Source organism: Choloepus didactylus, chromosome X (assembly GCF_015220235.1).
Source record: "Choloepus didactylus isolate mChoDid1 chromosome X, mChoDid1.pri, whole genome shotgun sequence".
Classification (NCBI taxonomy): Eukaryota; Metazoa; Chordata; class Mammalia; order Pilosa; family Megalonychidae; genus Choloepus; species Choloepus didactylus.
Genome location: NC_051334.1, coordinates 90,462,259 through 90,479,234, shown reverse-complemented (window position 1 = coordinate 90,479,234; position 16,976 = coordinate 90,462,259). Strand labels below are relative to the sequence as shown.

The 16,976-nt window shown below is 36.9% G+C and overlaps 1 pseudogene; it reads left to right on the top strand.

Moving 5' to 3' along the window:
• The window catches only part of LOC119522247, a 42,381-nt pseudogene that overhangs the window by 6,535 nt on the left and 18,870 nt on the right, over positions 1-16,976 (top strand).

Genomic DNA, 16,976 nt, shown 5'->3' with positions numbered 1-16,976 from the left:
TCATACGTATATACAATAGATTGTTTATCCACTTGTCAGTTGATGGACATTTGGGACTGTTTCCACCTCTTGGGAACTGTGAATAATATCATTATAAATATTGGTTTACAAATTTCCATTCACATCCTAGGCTTTCAGTTCTTTTGAGTATATACCTAGCAATTGGATTGCTTAATCATATAGCAATTCTATACTTAGTTTAATAAGGAACTTCGAAACTGCCTTCCAGAATGGTTACACCATTCTATATTCCCACTAACAGTGAATAAGTCTCTCTCTTTCACCACATCCTCTCCAACACTTGTAATTTTCCGTTTGTTTTTGATAATGGACATTCTAGTAGGTGTGAGATGATATCTGATTGTGGTTTTGATTTGCATGTTTTTGAGCCATTTGTGTTTCCTCTCCAGGAAAGTGTCTTTTCATGTTTTTTGCCCATATATTGTCTTTTTGTTGTTGAATTGCAGGATCTCTTTATATATCATGGATATTAAACCCTTCTCTGATATGTGGTTACCAAATGTTTTCTCCCATTGGGTAGGCTGCATTTTTAACTTTCTGACAAATTCTTTTGGTGCACAAAAGTGTTCAATTTTGAGGAGATTCCATTTATCTATTTCTTTTTCCATTGCTTGCACTTTGGGTGTAAGGTCTAGGAAACCACCCACTATCACAAGATCTTTAAGATATTTCCCTACATATTCTTTGAAATGTTTTATGTTCTTAGCTCTAATTTTTAGGTCTTTTATGCATTTTGAGTCAATTTTTGTATAAGGTGTGAGATAGGTGTCCTCTTTCATTCCTTGGGATATATATATATACAGTTCTCCAAACAGCATTTACTCATTTACTGAAGAGGCTGCTCTGTCCCAGTTGTGTGGGCTTGACTGCCTTATCAAAGATCAGTTGTCTGGAGATGAAAAGATCTATTTCTGAGCACTCAGTTTGATTCCATCTGTCAGCATACCTATCTTTATGCCAGTATCATGCTGTTTTGACTGCTGTAATTTGTAATAGGCTTGTTTTATTTAAATTTTTTAATTTAAATTTATTGAGATTGTTCATATACCATACAATTATCCAACAATCCAAACTGCACAATCAATTGCCCATGTTACCATCATACAGCTGTGCATCCATCACCACAACTATTTTTTTTTAATTCTTAAGACATTTTCATTACTCCAGAAAAGAAATAAAGAAAAAAACAAACAGCTCAAATCCTCCAATACCTCTAACCATCCCCTTCCATTATTGACTCATAGTATTGGTATAGTACATTTGTTACTGCTGATGAAAGAATGTTAAAATACTACTAACTGTAGTACATAGGCAACAGGTATATTTTTCCTATATAAGCCTCTATTATTAACTTCTAGTTATATTATCATACATTTGTTCTAGTTCATGACAGAGATTTCTAATATTTGTACAGTTAATCATGGGCATTGTCCTCCACAAGATTCACTGTTTTATACATTCCCATCTTTTAACCTCCAACTTTTCTTCTGCTGACATATGTGACTCTATGCTTCCCCTTTCTACCACATTCACACACCATTCAGCACTATTAGTTATTCTCACAATAACATGCTACCATTGCCTCTATTTCCAAATGCTTAAGTTCAACCTAGTTAAACATTTTGCTCTTAATAAGCAACACCTCCCCATTCTTTAATCTCATTCTTTATTCTAGTAACTTATATTTAATATCTATGAGTTTATCAATTATAATTAGTTCATATCAGTGAGACCATACAATATTTGTCCTTATGTGTCTGACTTATTTCACTCAATATGGTGCCCTCAAGGTTTCTTCATTAATCTATTTTTCTTTTTTTTAAGATGGTTTTGTTCACACACTATACATTCTATCCTAAGTAAACAATTGATGGTTCCCTGTAGAGTCATGTATTTGTGCATTAACCACCATCATCATTATCTATATAAGGATATCTTCATTTCTTCCACAAAGAAGGAGGAAGAGTCAAAGAAGGTAGAGAGAGAAAAGAAAAAGAGAAAGAAAAAAATGGTAGCTAAAAAGCAGCAAAAGGAAAGACAAAATTAAACTAAAGTAGAACAAGAGTTACACAACATCACCACTGTCAAGAGTACCATACCCCTCCCTTATGTCCCCCTCTTATAGGCATTTAGCTTTGGTATATTGCCATTGTTACATTAAAGGAAGCATAATACAATGTTTGTGTTAACTATAGTCTCTAGTTTGCATTGATTGTATTTTTTCCCTGATACCACCCCATTTTAGCACATTGCAAGGTTAGCATTCATGTGTTCTCCATCTTGTAATAACATATTTGTACATTTTATCACAATTGTTGAGCACTCTAAGTTTCACTGAGTTATTCAGTCCCAGGCTTTATCTTTCCTCTTTCCTTCTGGTGTCCCACATGCTCCTAACCTTCCTCTTTCAACCATACTCACAATGTACCTACATTGCTGTGCTATCTTCACCCAAAATTGTGTTCCAAACCTCTCACTCCAGTCTTTTCCTGTCTGTGGTGCTCCCTTTAATATTTCCTGTAGAGCAGGTATCTTATTCACAAACTCTCTCATTGTCTGATTATCAGAGAATATTTTAAACTTTCCCTCATATTTGAAGGACAGTTTTGCTGGATATAGGATTCTTGGTTGGTGGTTTTTCTCTTTCACTATCTTAAATATGTCACACCACTTCCTTCTTGCCTCCATCATTTCTGCTGTGAAATCCACACATAGTCTTATCAAGCTTCTTTTGTATGTGATGGATCACTTTTCTCTTGCTGCTTTCAGGATTCTCTCTTTGTCTTTTATGTTTGGTAATCTGATTATTAACTGTCTTGGCATAGGTGTATTCAGATCTATTCTCTTTTGGTTATGCTGCACTTCTTGGATCCATAATTTTATGTCTTTTGTAAGAGATGAGAAATTTTTGTTGATTATTTCCTCTATTATTGCTTCTGCCCCCTTTCTCCTCTCTTCTCTTTCTGGGACACCCATGACACACACATTCTTGTGCTTCATGTTATCATTCAATTCCCTGGGACACTGATCATATTTTTCCATTCTTTTCCCTATCTGTTCTTTAATGTGTAGGATTTCACATGTCTTGTTCTACAGTTCCTGAGTGTTTCCTTCTGCCCCTTGAGAACCGCTGTTTTATGTCTCCATTGTGTTTTTCATCTCTTGTGTTGTGTCTTTCATTACAGGTTGTTTTTTCAAACTTTCAATTTCTACCTTATGTTCACCCAGTGTTTTCTTTGTATCCTTCATCCTTCATCCCTCAACTCATTGATTTGGTTTTTGATTTGATTTGACAATTCCTTTTAAGGTCTTTAATTGATTGTTTCATTAAAATGAAACAATTTGTCAACTGTACCTTAATGGAGGTGTAAGTTTGTTCCTTTGACTGAGCCCTATCTCCACCCTTCCCAGTGTAGTTTGTAGTCCTCTCTTGTCTAGGCATCTGGTTTTATTGGTTATCCTAGTCAGATTTTCCCAGAACAAAATTGTTTCAGATCTCAGAATGGGGTTATATTCAGTTTCAAGCATCCCTGAGGGTGTTTCTTAGAGATTGACAGACTTTCCTGTGAGTCCTCTAGCCACTGTGCTTTTCCTAACCTGCCCTGCTGGTGGTGCCCATCAGCCTGTCACTCTCAACTGGTGTAAGGAGGTGTGGCCCCTTTAGTTTCTGTTTTAGTTGCTTCCCCAAGGCTCTGGGGTCTGAGTTCTGAAGGGAAGGCAGCAGCAGAGCTGGGGTCCCACCTCCTTCCTCTTAGGGAAGATACACCCCCAAAGGAGTTATCATCTGCATTTGAATTGTTCTTTGTCTCTCTGACTCTGTTCTCTCCACCCCTGTCTGGGTCAAAATGCTGTAAACTGAAAATGGTTGAGACTCTCTCCACTGAACCACTCATGTTGAGACAAGTAAAAGGAAAAGAAAGTCCCCTTTCAGAGCCAGTCCATGGCACCCCATTTTTGCCCATCAGCCAGAGATAGTACTTGGTCTTCTGGGCTCCCTTTCCTGGGACACAGGAGTTTTGTGACTCATTAAGTTCAGTAGTCACTAAAGCCTCTGCTTGTTAAGGGTTTGCCTATGTTTGTAGTTGTATTCATCAGTCCACATCTGTTAATTAAAATCCCAGTTGGAGCTGGGCTGAGCTCTATTCACTCTTCTGTGACTCCTGGTCTCTTCCACAGCAAGGTTCTGCAGCTCAGCCTGCTGTGGGAGGAGGGGGTACCAGGCATGGTTCCACAGTTTCTACTTACAGATTTTATGGTGTGGTCTCAGCCACTCCACCAAATCCAGGCTGGCACATAATGTGTGGACAGTCATGGTTGTCCCCCAGCAGTTATTCCAGATAATTTACTAGTTGTTCCTAGTTGTTTATTAGTTGTTCCAGGGGACAAACTAAACTTCATTCCTCTCTATGCTGCCATCTTGCCCCCTCCTGTAATAGGTTTTTAATACAAATAATGCAATACCTCCTATTTCATTCTTCTTTTTCAAGATATTTTTGGCTTTTTGAGCACACTGGCTTCACCAATAAATTTGGTTATTTGTTTTTCTATTTCTGCAAAATAAGTTGTTGGAATTTTAATTGGTATTGCACTAAGTCTATAAATACATTTAGGTAGAATTGACATCTTCACTATATTTGGTCTTTCCAACCATGAACACAGTATGTCCTACAATTTATTTAGGTCCTCTGTGGTTTCTTTTAGCAATTTCTTGTAGCTGTCTGTATATAGGTCTTTTGTGGCCTTAGTTAAGTTTATTCCTAAATATTTGATTCTTTTGTTTTCTATTGTAAATAATTTGTTTCTTAACTTCCTCCCCATGTTGCTGTTTTCTAGTGTATAGGAACACTGCTGATTTTTGCTTCTTGATCTTGTACCTTGTCACATTGCTTTATTCATTTATTAGCTCTAAGTAGTTTTACTGTAGATTTCTTGGGATTTTCTACACCTAGGATCATGTCACCTGCCAACAGTGAAAGTTTTACTTCTTCCTCTCCTATTTGAATGTCTTTTATTTCTTTTTTCTTGCCTAATTGTTCTATCTAGAACTTCCAGCACAATGTTGAAAAACAATCATGAATTTGGGCATCCTTGTCTTGTTCCTGATCTTAGAGTGAGAGCTTTCAGTCTTTCCACAGTTGTATGATTTTAGCTGTGTATGTTCCATATATTGCCTTTATCATATTGAGAAGGATCCCTTCTATTCCTATCCTTTGGAGTGTTTCCATCAAGGATGTTGAATTTTTTCAAATGCCTTTTCTACATCAAGATTATCATGTAGTTTTTCCACTTTGATTGATGTGGTATATTACATTAATTAATTTTCTTGTGTTGAACCAGCTTTACATACCTGGAATAAATCCCAGTTGATCATGTTGTATAATTCTTTTAGTATGCTGCTGGATTCAAATTGTGATTATATTGTTGATGATTTTTGCATCTACAATCATTAAAGAGATTGGCCCGTAATTTTTTGTAGTATCCTTGGCTTTGGTATTAAGGTGATGTTGGCTTCATAGATTGAATTAGGTTGCTTTCCTTCTTCAATTTTTTTTGATGTGTTTGGGTAGGCATGATACTAATTCTTTCTAAATGGCTGGTAGAATTCAAATGTGAAGCCATCTGGTTCTGGACTTCTCTTTTTTTGTTGCTTTTTGAAGTCAGATTCAATCTATTTACTTGTGATTGGTTTCATGAGGTTGTCTTTTACTTCTCAAGTCAATGTTGATAACACTTTTCTAGGAAGTTGTTCATTTCATCCAAGTTGTCTAGTTTTTAGCATACATTTGCTCAAAGTATCTTCTCATTATCTCCTTTATTTCTTCAGGTATAGTAGTTATTTCCCCCTTCCTATTTCTGTTTTCATTTATTTGCATCCTCTCTCTTTTTTTGTCAGCATAGAAAAGGGGCAATCAATTTTATTGATTTTCTCAAAGAACCAATTACTTTTAAAAGAAATTATATTTTTTTCATGTTCTAAATTTCATTTATTTTTGCTCTAATATTGGTTATTTCTTACTTTCTGCTTTCTTTGGGGATACTTTGCTGTACTTTCTCTAGTTCCTCTAGGTAAGCTGTTAATTTCTCAATTTTTGCTCTTTCTTCTTTTTTAATATAGGCATTTAGGGCAATAAATTTTCCTCTCATCAAAGTCTTTGCTGCATCCCATAAGTTTTGATATGCTGTGATTTTATTTTCATTTGTCTCAAGATAGTTAATTATTTCTCTTGTAATTTCTTCCTTGACACACTGGTTATTTAAGAATGTGTTTTTTAGGCTACATGTATTTGTGAATTTTCAGCCTTCCCCATTATTGTTTTCCAAATTCATTCCATTATGATCTGAGAATAATATCAATATTCTTTAATTTATTGATACTTTCTTTGTGACCTAACATGTGGTCTATCCTGCAGAATGATCCATGAGCATTTGAGAAAAATGTGCATCTTGCTGTTGTGGGGTGTAGGATTCTATAAATATCTGTTAAGTGTATTTGATTTATCATAGAATTCAACCTCTCTGTTTCCTTATTGATCCTCTGTCTAGATGTTCTGTCCATTGATAAGAGCAATTTATTTAATCTCCAACAATTATTGTAGAGTTGTCTACTTCTCCTTCACTGTTGTCAGCTATGCCTCATGTATTTTGGGGCACTCCAGCTCTGTGCATAAATATTTATATCTGTTATGTCTCCTTGATGAATTGTCCCTTTGATTAATGTTTAGTGTCCTTCTTTGTCTCTTCTAATTGTTTTACTTTTGACGTCTAATTTGTCTGGTAAAATATAGCTATCTCCACTCTTTTCTTGTTGTTGTTTGTGTGAAGTGTCATTTTCCAAGATTTCACATTCAAACTTTTTTGTCCTCATGTCTAAAGTGAGTCTCTTGCAGATAGCATACAGATAAGCCCAGGTTTTTATCCATTCTGCCAGCCTATGTCTTTTTACTGTGGTGTTTAATCCATTTATATTTAATGTTATTACTGTAAGGGCAGTAGTTTCTTCTACCATTTGGTCTTTTGGATTTTATATGTCATATCTTATTTTTTCTCTCTCTCCTTTTACCCTTATCGATATTCCTAATTTCTACACTCTTCTCCAAACATTGCTCTGCTGCCTTTTCCTATAAGTCTGAAACACTCTTTATTATTTCTTTTTTAAAAATTCAGTTTTATTGAGATATGTTCACACACCATACAATCATCAATGGTGAACAATCAACTGTTCACAGTACCATCATATAGGTCGGCATTCATCACCCCAATCTATTTTTGAACATTTTCCTTATGCCAGACAGAATAAAAATAAAAGTATACAAGAACACCCAAATCATCCCCCCATTCCACCCTACTTTTCATTTAGTTTTTGTCCCCATTTTTTTACTGGATATAGGTAGTGTGATACACAAGGTTTTCAAAATCACACTGTGATCCAATGAAAGCTACATAGTTATACAATCATCATCAAGAATCAAGGCTACTGGGTTGCAGTTTGATAGTTTCAGGTATTTATTTTTGCTATTCCAATACATTAAACCTAAAAAGGGATATCTACATAGTGCATAAAATGACCATCAGAGGGACCTCTCAACTTCATTTGAAATCTCTCGGCCACTGAAGCTTTATTTTGTTTCCGTTTGCTTCCCACTTTTTGTCAAGAAGATGTTCTCAACCCCAAAATGCCAGGTCCAGGCTCATCCCTGTGAGTCATAAACTGCATTTCCAGGGAAATTTACACCCCTGAGGGTCAGGTCCCATGTAGGGAGGAGGGCAATGAGTTCATCTGCTGAGTTGGCTTAGATAGAGAGAGAAGGACATATCTGAGCAACAAAGAGATACTCTGGGGGAGAGTCTTAGGCACAGTTATAAGTAGACTTAGCCTCTCCTTTGCAGTAACAAGCTTCATAAGGCCAAGGCATAAGATAGAGGTCTTGGCATACCAAACTGTCAGTCCTCAATGTTTGTGAGAACATCAGCAACCACCCAGATGGGGATGTCTAGCATTTCTGCATTTTCCCCAAGCTCCTTGGGGGGGTGTCTATGTACTTTTATTTTCTGCCCAAATTACTTTGGCATATATTGCTATTTCACACTAACCTGTCCAAACCTACCAGATCTCACTTCCTATTCAATATTCCATATAATTATGGTGTTTGAATAAACTGACCATACAATTTAAATTATTTAGTGTACTACAGAAAATGTATATCCTCCACCAAATCAACATATCTTCCATTGGTCTCACATGAAATTCAAGTTTCAAAACCCAGTCAATATCAACCTTTACCCTTTGGCCTGATTTGTCTTTGTCCTAACCAAAGCTGCTTCATTCATAACTCTAATTGAAGTCTGGGAAATTTTTCAGCTTTTTTAACAGTTGTGAGCACTAATAATGACATTCATAGCTGGTGAGCTCTAGCTCTGAGTTTCAGGTGTCACACAAATATCAAAATTTCCGGAGACTGACAAGACTGTACACAAAGGGATCAGCATCTCAGAATTTGGAGAGAGCCATTACAATTCAGGAATAGATGTGACTGCTCTAAGAGCTTACCATCTAGGGACCATTACAGTAAGTGTTCCTTTGATAAGCTGGGCTCTAAGATTCAATTCTGAGTTTACACATTATAGTTAGTCCATATTGGTGAGGCATTTATTATGGTTTGTTTTGGCATAGTGCACTCAAAATGCAGTCTACAGAATCCATTGATCTTGTTGCATGTCTCACAGCGTCACTCCTTCTCTCAGTTGCTCAATATTCCATTGCATGCATACAGCACAGTTCACCATTCTGTTCATCAGTCAATGTACCCATAGGCCACCTCCACCTATTGCAAATCATGAATACTGCCTCCATTGACACTAGTGTGCAAATGTCCATTCATATCCCTATTCTCATATTTTCCAAGTATATACCCATAATGGGGTTGCAGGACCTTATGGCACCCACATGCTTAGTTTCTTGTAGAACCACCACACTGTCCTCCAGATAGGCCACACCATTCCACCTCTCCTCCAACAGTAAATAGATACATAACTCTCTCCAGGTTTTCTCCAGCACTTTTATCCTTATTTATATTTTTCCAACAATTTTATAGAGATATATTCCCATTCCATACAGTTATCCACAGTGTTAAACAAATTGTTCATGGTATCATCATATAGTTGTGCATTTATCACCACAATCAGCACTTGAACATATTGATTACTATGAAAAAATTTTTAAAGAATAATAAAAAAGATAATAAAAAATAAATTATTATACAATATAATGTAATAGCAAGGTCAGACAACACCTTTATTATTTCTTGTAGAGCAGATCTCTTGTTCACAACCTTCTCAGTGTCTGTCTGTCTGAAAATATTTTAAACTCTTCCTCCTTTTAAAGGACAGTCTTGCCAGATATAGAATTCTTGGTTGGCAGTTTTTTCTCTTTCAGTGTCTTAAATATATCATACCACTCTCTTCCTGTCTCCATGGTTTCTGTGGAGAAATCCATACATACTCTTATTGAGTTTTCCTTGTATGTGATGAATCACTTTTTCTGCTTTCAGAATCTCTCCTTGTTTTTGACATTGGACAGTCTGATCAGTAAGTGTCTTTGAGTAGTTCCATTTATGTCAATTGTGTTTGGGTTATGTTGCACTTATGGAATCTCTAGTTTTGGTTCTTTCATAACAGTTGGATAATTTTCAGCAATTATTTCCTCCATTATTAGGAATGGAACATTATTATTCTCTCTGTTCCTTTTCCTTTCTCTTCTCCTTCTGTGACACCCATAACATGTGTATTCATGTGCCTTATGTTATCATTCATTTCCCTTAGGACCTGTTCATATTTTTCCATTCTTTACCCTATCTGTTCTTTTTTGCATATAATTTCAGATTCTCTGTCTTCTAGTTCACTGATCCTTTCCTCTGTCTCTTCATATCTGCAGCTGTATGTCTCCATTTTGTTTTTCATACCTTCTATTGTGCTTTTCATCCCCATAAGTTATGCCATTTGTCTTTTCAAGCTTATGAATTCTTATTTATGGTCACCCAGTGTCTAACTTTATATCCTTCATCTCATGTGCCACATTCTCCTTAAGCTCATTGATTTGATTTATATTTGTTTGAAAATTTTAATTAGTTGTTTCAACTTTTGTATCTCAGTTGAAGTGTTACTTTGTTCCTTTGGCTGGTCCTTATCTTCATGCTTCCTTGCCCTGCTTATATGTAACTTTCCTTCAGAGAAATAAGACCCCTTGGACTGCAAAAGAGAAATAGTTTGAGTCAGACATGCCCCTGGCAGGGATGGGCTGCTGAGAATTAGAAGCACCATGTCTCTTTACACTAGTGGGGAGCTGTAGGCTGACAAGTGACACCTGCTGAGCAGGATAGGAAAAGCAGAGTCTACAGGCTTCACAGGAGTGTCTAAACACCTGCTGGGTCTCATTCTCAGGGAAACTTGATAAGGATTAAACACTCCTCCTGAGACCTGGGCCTGACTAGATGGGAAAAATCAGATTGGGATTGATAATATCTTTGGAGACCTCCTCATAAAAAGGTTACATATAGCAGGGCAAGAACAAAAAAACAAGAGCTGAAAAAATTCTGATCAACTAAACAGAAGCTATGCTAGAGATTTAGAATAAGTTGAATTGAACATCAAAGAACAGATAGAGAAAAAAGCCAACCAACAAGAAAAACCTAGGTAAAACAGTGAAAATGAGCTCAAGAATAAATTACTCAAGAAAATCAGATGCATACACAGCAAAAATGACAAATACTAGGAAGCATGAAGATATGGTTGCTGGCTATTTGGAGCCCCTTACCCTTCCACATAAATTTGATGGTTGTCTTTTACATTTCTGCAATGAAATATGTTGCAATTTTTATTGTGATAGCACTGAATCTGTAAACTTCTTTGTGTAGAATTGACATCGTAATGATTACTCTTCTAATCAATAAACATGGAGTGTCCTTCCATTTATTTAGGTTCTTTTCTTTCTTTTATATATATTTTATTGAGATTGTTCACATACCATACAACTATCCAAAGTTCCAAAGTGTACAATCAATTGCCCATGGCACCACCATACAGCTGTACATCCATCAACACAATTAATTTTTCTTCAATTTTTAGAACACTTTCACTACTTCAGAAAAGAAATAAAGACATATAAAAGGAAACTCAGATCCTCCCACACACCTAACCATGCCCCCCATTATTGATTCATAATTTTGGTATAGTACATTTGTTACCATTGATGAAAGAATGTTAAAATACTACTAACCGTAGTATATAGTTTGCAATAGGTATATAGTTTTCCCTATATGCCTCTCTATCATTAACTTCTAGTTATAGTGTCATACATTTGTTCTAGTTCATGAGACAGATTGCTAATATTTGTATAGTTAATCATGGACATTGCCCACCACAAGATTCACTATTCCATACATTCTCATCTTTTAACCTCCAACTTTCCTTCTGGTGACATATGTGACACTGAGCTTACCCTTTCCAGCACTTTCACACACCTTTTAACACTTTTAGTTATTATCACAACATGCTAACCTCACCCTTGTCCATTTCCAAACATTTAATATCACCCTAGTTGAACATTCTCATAATAAGCAACCACTTCCCATTCTTTAGCCTCATTCTATATCCTGTTAACATATTTCCCATGAGGTTACATATTATAATTAGTTCATATCAATGAGACCCTGAAATATTTGCCTTTATGTGTCTGTCTTATTTCACTCTGCATAGTGCTCTCAAGGTTTCTTCATCAACCCATTTCTTTTAAGATTGTTTTGTTCACACACCATACATTCTGTCCTATGTAAACAATCATTGGTTCCCTGTATAGTCACACATTTATGTATTCAGCACCATTGCCTCTCTCTATATAAGGACATCTCCATTTCTTCCACAAAGATGGAGGAAGAGTCAAGGAAGGCAGAGAGGCAAAAGAAAAAGAAAAGAGAAAGAGAGAAAAGACAAACAAACAAAAAGCAAAACTTGATAGCTAGAAAGCAGCAAAAGGAAAGATAACATTAACCTACAGTAGAATAAAGAGTCAGACAACATCACCAATGCCAGGAGTCCTAAACCCTTTCCCTATTCCTCACCCTCCATATGTATTTAGCTTTGGTATATTGCCTTTGTTATATTAAAGGAAGCATAATACAATGTTTCTGTTAATTATAGTCTCCAGTTTGCATTGATTGTATTTTCCCCCCAATCCCACCCTATTTTTAACACTTTGCAATGTTGACATTCATTTGTTCTACTTCAGGTAAAAACATATTTGTATCTTTTATTACAATTGTTGAGCACCCTAGGTTTCCCTGAGTTACACAGTCCTAGTCTTTATTGTTCTAATCTTTTGTTCTGGTGTCGCACATGGTCTCAGCCTTCGTCTTTCAACCATATTCACAGTCATCTTTGTTCAGTGTACTTACATTGCTGTGCTACTATCTCTGAAAATTGTTTTCCAAGCCTCTCACTCCTGTCTTTTCCTTTCTGTCTGCAGTGCTTCCTTAGAGATTTACACCACTGTGAGTCATGTCCCATGTTATGGGGAGGGCAGTGAGATCACCAGCAAAGGTGGCTTAGTTAGAGAGACAGCGCTACATCTGAGCAACAATGAGGCAACCAGGGGGAGATACTTAGGTAAAATTATAAGCAAGTTTAGCCTCTCCTTTGCAGTAACAAGCTTCATAGGGGCAAGCCCCAAGACAGAAGGCTCAACATGTCAAGCTGTCAGTCCCCAGTGTTTGTGAGAACATCAGCAACAGACCAGTTGAGGAAGTCCAACACCTCTGCATACTCCCCCAGCTCCTCAGGGGGGCCCCAAATGTACATTTTTATTCTCCACCCAAATTACTTTAGGATGTGTTGATATTTCACTCTAACCTATACGTACCTACCATAACTCACTTTCTATTCAAAGTTCCATGAAATTGTGGTGTTTGAACAAACCGTAAAAGTTATATTGTTCAGAAAATATTTATCCTACACCAAATAAACATTTCTTCCCTTGGTCTCACATGGAAGTTGAAGTTTTAATACACAGTCAGTTTCAATCTTTACCCTTTGGCTGATTTTCCCTAGTCTTAACCAGATCTGCTTCATTCATATCTCTAATTGAATCCTGGGTTCTTTTTCAGCTTATTTTTTTGACAGTTGCTGAACACATTAATGCTGACATTCATATCTGCCAAGCTCTAGCTCTGAGTTTCAGGTGTCACAGATACTCAATGTTACAGATATCAATCAGGTTATACACAAAGGGATCAACATCTCAGAGATTGGAGACAGCCATTACAATTCAGGAATAGATTTGACTGTTGTAAGAGCTTACAATCTAGGGACCATTACAATAATCATTTCCCTGTTAGGCTGTGCTCTAAGATTCAATTCTGAGTTTACACATTGTAGTTAGTCCATATCGGTGAGGCATTATAGTTTTTGCCTTTGTTTCTGGCATACTTCACTCAAAATGCTGTCTACAGGATCCATTCACTTCTTTGTGTGTCTCACAACTTCACTCTTTCTTGTAGTTGCTCAATATTCCATTGCATGCATACACCACAGTTCACCATTCTGTTCCTCATTGTACCCTTAGGCCACCTCCACCCATTGCAAATCATGAATATTGCCTCAATAAACAACAATGTTCAAATGTTAATTCATGTCTCCTCTCTCAGATCTTCCAAGTAGAAACCACAAAATGAGGTTGCAGGACCTTATAGTACCCATATGCTTGGCTTTGTGTGGAACCACCCCAGTGACCTCCAGAAAGGCTACACCATTCTGCCTCATCAACAGTAAATAAGTACATCCTTCTCCCCATGTTTTCTCCAGTACTTTTACCCCATTTATCATTTTTCCTGCAATTTTATAGAGATATATTCACATAACATAAAATTATCCACAGTGTACAATCAATTTTTCACAGTATCATGATACTGTTGCCCATTTATCACCACAGTCAGCACTTCAACATATTGATTACTGTGAAAAATGATTTTTGGTGAATAATTAAAAAGATAATAAAAAAGAAAAATAAAGTGTCATACAACACAATATATTAGTAGGGACAGAAAATACCACCACTACCAAGAATCCTGTATCCCTCCCTTATATCCCCCTCTCATACACATTTAACTTTGGTATATTGCCTTTGTTACATTTAATGGAAATTTATTACCATGTTACTGTTGACCATAGACTCCAGTTTGCTTTGATTATCTTTTTTACCCAAATACAATCCCTTTTTCAGTACTTTGCATGGTTCACATTCATTTGTTCTCCCACATGTGAGAATGTTTTATATTTGTACATTTAGTAATAGTCATTGGCCACTCCAGTTTTTGCCAAGTTATACTGTCCCAGTCTTCATCATCTATCATTACCTCTGGTGTCATACATTCCCCTATCCAACCTATTTCAGCCTTACTCAGAGACATCTTTGTTCAGTGTACTTACAATATTACCTCACACAGTATTTTGCTATTTCTGGATCTATACAATCAATACTGCTGAACATTCTGCAGTCCTTCAGCATCAAATGCCTGATTCCTACCCTCTTTCTATTTTCTTGTAGCCTGTGTTATCACCTTTTAATTTGTGAAGTTTGCTCACTAGTTTTAGTTCATATTAGAGAGACTATATGGTTTTTTTCCTTCTGTTTCTGGCTAACTTCACTCAACATAATGTCCTCAAGATTCATCCACGTTATTATATGTTCCATGTCTTTGTTCTGTCTTACAGCTGCATAATATTCCATCATGTGTATATACCACAATTTGTTTATACAATTTTCCATTGATGGACATTTTGGCTGCTTCCATCTCTTGGTAATAGTGAATAATGCCACAATAAACATCAGTTTACAAATGTCCATTACTGTCTTATCTTTCAGTTCCTTTGAGTATATACCTAGAAATGGAATTGCTGGTTCATATGGAAGATCTATACTCAGCTTCCTGAGGAAACTCCACACTGCCTTCCACAGTGCATGCACCATTCTACATTCCCACCAGCAATGAAGTAGTGTGCCTATTTCTCCATATCCTCTCCAGCACTTGTAATTCTCTGTTTTTTGGATTGTGGCCACTCTGGTACATGTGAGAGGATATCTCATTGTGGTTTTGATTTGCATTTCCCTAATAGCCAGTGAAGTTGAGCATTTTTTCATATGTTTTTAGCCATTTGTATTTCATTTTCAGGAAAGTGTCTGTAATGTTAGGTTCATATGTCAACTTCACCAGGTGATGGTACCCAGGTGTTTGGTCAAGCAAGGACTGGCCTAACCTTGGCTGTGAGGATGTTTGTGGCTGCTTGATAAACCAGAAGGCTGGTTTGTTAAATCATCAGTCAATTGACAGCAGCTGTGACTGATGATGTCAATGAAGGATGTGTCTTCCACAATGAGAGAATGCAGTCAGCTGGATTTAATCCAATCAGTTGAAGACTTTTAAGCTAGACAGAGGACCTTTTCTTCTTCTTTGGCTAACCAACAAAATCTTTCCTGAGGAGTTCATCAAAGTTGCCAGTCCATTTCTTGAGGAGTTCATTGAACATCTTCATTGGAGTTGCCAGTTTGTTTCCTGCCCTATGGAATTTGGACTCATGCATACCCACAGTTGCATGAGACACTTTTATAAATCTTATATTTATAGATATCTCTCATTGATTCTCTTTCCCTAGAGAACCCTAACTAATACAACTTGGTAGCAGGAGTAGTTCTTGAGAAACAGAATCTTAAGGTGGGCTTTTACAATTTGTTTTCTTCTCTGATTAGATTCAAAGGCACTAATGACTCCATTTCCAATAATCAAGATGACACTGATGGTCCATGGCATGAGCTGGCAATGGCGATATGCAAAATAGCACCATTCAATTCTCCTAATTATACTTTTGTATGAAGCAAGGCTGTGGGTGACAGTGTTTTTGACACCTTCACAGAGTTTTGCAGAATTAAGAGGTATAATGACATTGGCTGGCTGCTCTTAGATATGCTGGATAAAGTTATAAAGGAAAAGGATGAGCTAAAGTTTCAAGTTTAAAACTTAAGTGCTGTTTGACATATGTAAAGGTTTCTATGTGTGCTCTGAAAGAAAATCTTATTTCCTGTGCCCACAGACTTATTTCTGAAAACCAGATGCAGACTCTCATGGTGCGAGTAGCAGATTTACAATGTAAACTAAAATCTCAACCTCTCGGGGTGTCTGCTGTTAAAGTAAACACATTAATTGGAAAAGAATGGGATCTTGAAACTTGGGATGCGGACATATGGATTGATAATAATGTCAGTGAGGACACTGGAACCCTGGATTCTGCTGAGTCATTGTTAGATTTACCTGTAGTGGGCTGTCCTGAGGAAACAGCCCCCCCACCTCTGCTCTGCCCTAAGAAAACAGCTTCCCCACCTCCAGTATGCCCTAAGGAGCCTGACATCCAACCTCTGCCTAAAGAGATTAACCCTTCAGTGCCTGCTAATCCTGTAATCACCTCCCCGGAGGAAGCAGCTCTCACTCCTCTGTCTGGAGAGATTTATCCTCTTTTATGAGATGAAAATGCCACAGAGTGTTCTGAGGTAGATGGCTTGAGGGATACTTCTAATATTTTAATGACCCCACCCCCACCACCAGTCTTTACTTCAAACCTATAACTAGACTAAAGTCCCAACAGGCCCCAAAGGGTGAAGTACAAAGTGTGACCCATGGGGAAGTATGCTATATTCCAAAAGAACTGTATGAGTTTTCCAACTTATACAGACAGAAACCTGGGGGATATGTGAAGGAATGGATATTAAGGGTGTGGGATAATTGTGGAAGGAATATAAAGATGGATCAGGTTGAATTTACTGATATGGTCCCACTAAGCAGATTCTGCATTCAATGTTGTAGCTCAAAGTGTTAGAAAGGGAATTGGCAGTTTATTTGGGTGGTTAGCTGAAACAT